At 43.6% G+C, this 5,090-nt stretch overlaps 1 long non-coding RNA gene across 1 annotated transcript in view; it reads right to left on the reverse strand.

The window, feature by feature from the left end:
* Nucleotides 1-1,387: 1,387 nt before the first annotated feature.
* The window catches only part of LOC108523289 (uncharacterized), a 32,921-nt gene continuing 29,218 nt past the window's right edge, over nt 1,388-5,090 (reverse strand). Inside the window, exons 2-3 of the long non-coding RNA XR_001883773.1 lie at nt 2,006-2,102; nt 1,388-1,695 (exon numbers count right to left, since the gene is read on the reverse strand). This is a non-coding gene — a long non-coding RNA (uncharacterized LOC108523289). The remainder of the gene's footprint in view (nt 1,696-2,005; nt 2,103-5,090) is intronic.

Here is a 5,090-nt window from a genome sequence, read left to right on the forward strand (position 1 = left end):
ACAGGGTTTGCCAAAGATGATTCAGGTCATGAAAGCATCTGGCAGCTGACACGAGGCTTCACACAGTGCGAATTCAAAAAAGGAAGTGTCTTCCATGCTCAGGTCAGGCTACTCAGTCACAGCTTAACACAGACAGCTCTGCTTTGGGTTAACTCTTCCTCCACTGGGCCAGATATTGTGCCCTCCCTGAGAGAATATGGCTCCACACTGACTTCCACATCCCTACTTCTGACACAGTGCTTGGATACGATGGTGCATGATTACTGTTTCTGGGACTGAATTGCGTGCATTGGCCTTAGCCTGAATGGTGAAGATGATGAGATTGAGATATTTTCTGGTGAGATTCATCATAAGCAATAAACGCAGAGTCTCCTTAAGCCCAGCAGCAAAACAAAAAGATGAAGCCAAAAAGGATCCTGCTCCTCAAAGCAATCAGTGCATTCCAGCACTTGATCTGTTCAAGTAGCCCAGCCACAGTGGAAGACACATCTTCTTTCTTTTCGTTGAGAAAGAGAGCGGCAATTTTGGGGTTGGGTGGAATTGGGAGCCTCTCCATTTACATGGCTGTTTGGATGGAAAATTTGGATCAAAGCTGCAAGGCCCTTGCAGGCAACCTCCTGAGTGAGTTGAGAGCTTAAGTGATCAAATGACTTCCAGGGGTGGATATCCCCAGTTGGCCGATGATGAAAGCCAAGTGTTTCCTGCAGTCACCCAGCAAAACTGCTGGGAAACAAAAAGTCGTATTCACTATTCTCATGTGTACAACCTCAGCTTCATTCAGGAAGCACTTACAGAGCTGACTCAATACATTCAAGGAACTGAGCTAAGCACTGAAGGGAAACAAGAGGCTATGATACTATAGAAGAAAGGGTGTGCACTTGGAACCTAGAGTCTGGGTTTAAATTCTAGCCCTGCCACCTTGCCATAGAAAGACCTTAGTTAAGTCACTCCAACCCCAAAGACCTAGTTCCCTCTTTGGCAAAGTGAGTCGGGAGGATTTGGGCAGTCATAGTCAGATATGATTCCATAGTCATATGATTCCACTGGGACAGACCATAGACAAATGGTATCTGCTCTCAACTCTGCTCTGCAGATCAATCATGATCTTGGAGGCAGCAGGTGAAACCAAGCAGGTGTGCTGGTGCTGATTTTATGTATTCTCATTTCATCAAGAGTTGTGTGTATGATAAAGAAGAACCTCTACCATATAGGATGTTCATTTCCTAATCAGCTTTCTCTGATGATTTGTCAGTTGCCTCCTCTTCATTCAGGTTAACCACACCTGGTTCAGGTTAAATACACCTGTCTTAGGTTAACTAAGGAGGCCCTTTTAATCAGAAATATTTAAGAAAATAAAGAAATCATTGAGAATGACAGAAACCGAGCTAGAATGAAGCATATACAATTTGTAAAACAGCTAAAATACAATATACCACCACATTGGGAATTACAGTTTCAAAATATCAATACACAGAAGTATATTGGCAACATTTTGCAAATAGTTGAGAATGTTCATGGGATTCACTCCAGTGCCTTCTCCCTAGGAATGGAGAAAGCCTCAGCTATGCAGGAAGATGGGAGATTTTTCTGTCTCTCTCCTGCCCAGCTGCTTTTCTTCATGCATCATGCCATGAACAAGGAAGATTGTTCTCCAAGAGACGGAGTCTTCTCAGAGACAGCATGGCGGTGAGGCAGCTGGGGGTGTTCGAAAGAACATGAGTGGAGAACCCAGACCAGGGTTTAAATCCACATCACATCATCTGAGGTTGTGTGGCTCAGCTTGAACCACAGTTATCACATTTATAAAATGGGAATAACTGCACCTAATTCATAGGGTTATAGAGGTAATTCTAGGCAACACACTGGTAAAGCACTCAACACATAGAAGCTCCCAATATTATGATGACAATTCTTATGGTCTCTTAGTGGAGAGTCCTAATATGTTAGTCTATTCAGGATGCTATAACAAAAGTGCCATAGACTGAGTGGCTTAAACAACATTTACGTCACATGGTTGGGAAGACTGAGGAATCCAAGTTGGAGGTGCTGGCAGACTTGGTGTCTAGTGAGGGCTTCCTGGTTCATAGACGGCCATCTTCTCCCTGTATTCTCACATGGCCAAAAAAAAAAAAAGTGAGAGTTCTCTCTGGGGTCCTTTTTCCAAGGGTAATAATCCCATTCAAGAGGGCTTCACCTTCATGACCTAAGCACCTCCCAGAGGCCCCACCTCCTAATAACATCACATTTGAGGGCAGGATTTCAACATTTGAATTTTGGGGGGACACAAACATTCAGTTCATTGCAAGGTCTGGTCAGCTTTTCAGAGTCAGAAATAGGATTGTATCATCCCATGGAGAGTTTAAACCACATATCCTGAAGCTGAAACAAATAAAAATGTTAATTTACTCATTTACACTGAGGAATCACTGCTCTGGTGTATTAGTTTCCAATGGCTGCTATAACAAAACCACAAATTTAGTGGCTTACAACACCACCAGTGTATGATCTTACAGTTTAGCAGATCAGAAGCCTGGCATGGGTCTCACTGTTGGCAGGAAAATTACTTCTGGGGGCTCTAAGGAGGATCCTTATTTTTTCTCCTCCAGCTTCTAGAGACTGCCTGCACTCCCTGGTTCATGGCCCCTTCCTCCATCTTCAAAGCCAGTAACAGTGAGCTGAATCCTTCTCAGCTTACATCCTTCCAATCTCACTCTTCTTCTGCTTTCCTCTTCCACCTTTAAGGACCCTTGTGATCACCTTGACCCCACCCAGATAATCCAGAATAACCTCCCCAATTTAAAGTCAGCCAATTAGAAACTATAACCCCATTTGCAAACTTAATTTGCCTTTGCCATGTAACACAGTATAGTCACAGTTCCCAGGGGTGAAGATGTGGACATCTTTGGTTCCACCTAACACACATGAGAAAAAGAATACTTGAGTTCATTTCACCACTCCATGATTTCCCCATTGACAGGCTTACCCACAGGCTTGGTGAGCATGCAACTGGAGCCTAGGTGGTGTCAGGCTTACAGAGTCAATGGTATCTACTTCCACCATGGGCATGACTTGACCAATGGACCCAGAAACCAGTATGACTCCCACCCTGATGAAAGCTGGGTGGGGTCCTGGTGATATTTATCATTTGTGACTCCCTTTGCCATCCCTCCAAGTCTGACAAACCACCACTGACACCACCAGGCAGTGCCAACTTCTAATGGTCCCACTTTCTTTTTTTTTTTTTTTTTTTTTTGAGACGGAGTCTGGCCACTGTTGCCAGGGCTGGAGTGCAATGGTGCGATCCCTACATTCTCTTTAAAGGTTAATCCTAAGTAAAGTGTTAAGTGGCTGTGTACTAAATGTGTCCCCTGCCCCCTGCCAAAAATGGATATTTTGAAACCATAATCCCCAATGTGGTGGTATTTAAGATGGGGTCTTTGGGCGGTAATTCAGTCATGATGGTGGAGCCCCAGGATGGAATTAGTGCCCTCATAGGAAGAGATAGAAGTTTGCTTCCTCTCTCTGTGCTGTCCACCATGTGAGGACACAGCAAGACGACAGCCGTCGGAAAACCACAGAAAAAGCCCTGAACAGAACTCAATCACGCTGACACTCTGATCTAGAACTTCCTAGGCTCCAAAACTGTGAGAAATATTCTCTGTTGTTTAAGCCAGTCAGTCCATGATAATGTGTTAGAGCAGCCCTGGCCAACCAAGACAGGTAGCCTGAGTGTCTTCATGCCAAAATTGCTACATTTTGCACTACTCTTTTCTGATCCATTATGTATGGAATTTAAAGTTCAACTCTCTATGTGTACATGTATGTTTCCTGATTCTTAGGAAACCTCTAACTATGACCCCTAAGTCCTCACAACATCATTGATTCAATCCTGTGCATACTCACAGGAGTCTTCTTTGTGTCAAGCACAGTGATGTATCAGGGGGTGAATCAGAAGTGGCCCCATCCCTCAAAAAGCTCACCCTGCTTTGAGCCACATAGGACTGCACAACACTGATCATACAGGACATCCCATACCAACGTCTTCAAGAGGTGAGAGACAACTGTAAGATAAGATGAGCAGGGAAGAGCCACTAATGCCATGATGTGGCCATTTCAACACTAATTGAGTCATTTGACTGTGGAAGGCTTTGTACTATGACCCATTTCTATAATGTCCAGACTTTGATTGTGGGCAATTTTCCCTTAATTTTGAATACTAACTAAAAGGAAAAGAACAAATGGTTTGTTCTTAGGATCACACAATAGGTAGGAAACTGTACGCTATACTTTTTCAGTTGCCAAGTTGTTAATTATGTCCTCTATGTTGTGCATAATGATGAGTATCTTGTGTTTTTTTAGGATCACTAGGCAGGTATTATCTTTTATCAGGTACCAACAACCGCTGACATTTACTGAGTGCTTACTTCTTGCCAGGCACTGTGCCTAGCATTTTACATGTCTCTCATCACTCAATCTTCACAACAATGCTATGAGGTTGTACTGTTATCTTGACTTTGCATATGAGAAACCCGATGCTTACAGAGATTAAGTAAATTTCCCAAGACCACATAGCTGATCAAGGGTACAGTCCAAATTTGAACCCAGGGAGTCCAACATCAGAGACCCTGAACTTACAGACTTTGCAAACTCCATGCATCACTTACCCTTAAACTTAGGGTCTTACTAACAAAAGATAAACTGGAATATTAAAAAAAAAAAAAAAAAAAAAAGAGAGAGAGAGAAAGACATGTCAGCAAGGAGGGCTTCTTGGAGGAAGTAGTTTAAAGAACAGTAAGGCCAGGCACAGCGGTTCACACCTGTAATCCCAGTACTTTGGGAGGCCTAGGCAAGTGGATCACCTGAGGTCAGGAGTTCAAGACCAGCCTAGCCAATACGGTGAAACCCCGTCTCTACTAAAAATACAAAAATCAGACAGGTGTGGTGGCATTTGCCTGTAATCCCAGCTACTAAGGAGGCTGAGGCAGGAGAATCGCTTGAACCTGGGAGGTGGAGGTCTCAGTGAGCTGAGATTGCACCACTGCACTACAGCCTAGACAACAAAGCGAGACTCTGTCTCAAAAAAAAAAAAA

Source organism: Rhinopithecus bieti, unplaced genomic scaffold, assembly GCF_001698545.2.
Source record: "Rhinopithecus bieti isolate Rb0 unplaced genomic scaffold, ASM169854v2 scaffold_72501, whole genome shotgun sequence".
Lineage (NCBI taxonomy): Eukaryota > Metazoa > Chordata > Mammalia > Primates > Cercopithecidae > Rhinopithecus > Rhinopithecus bieti.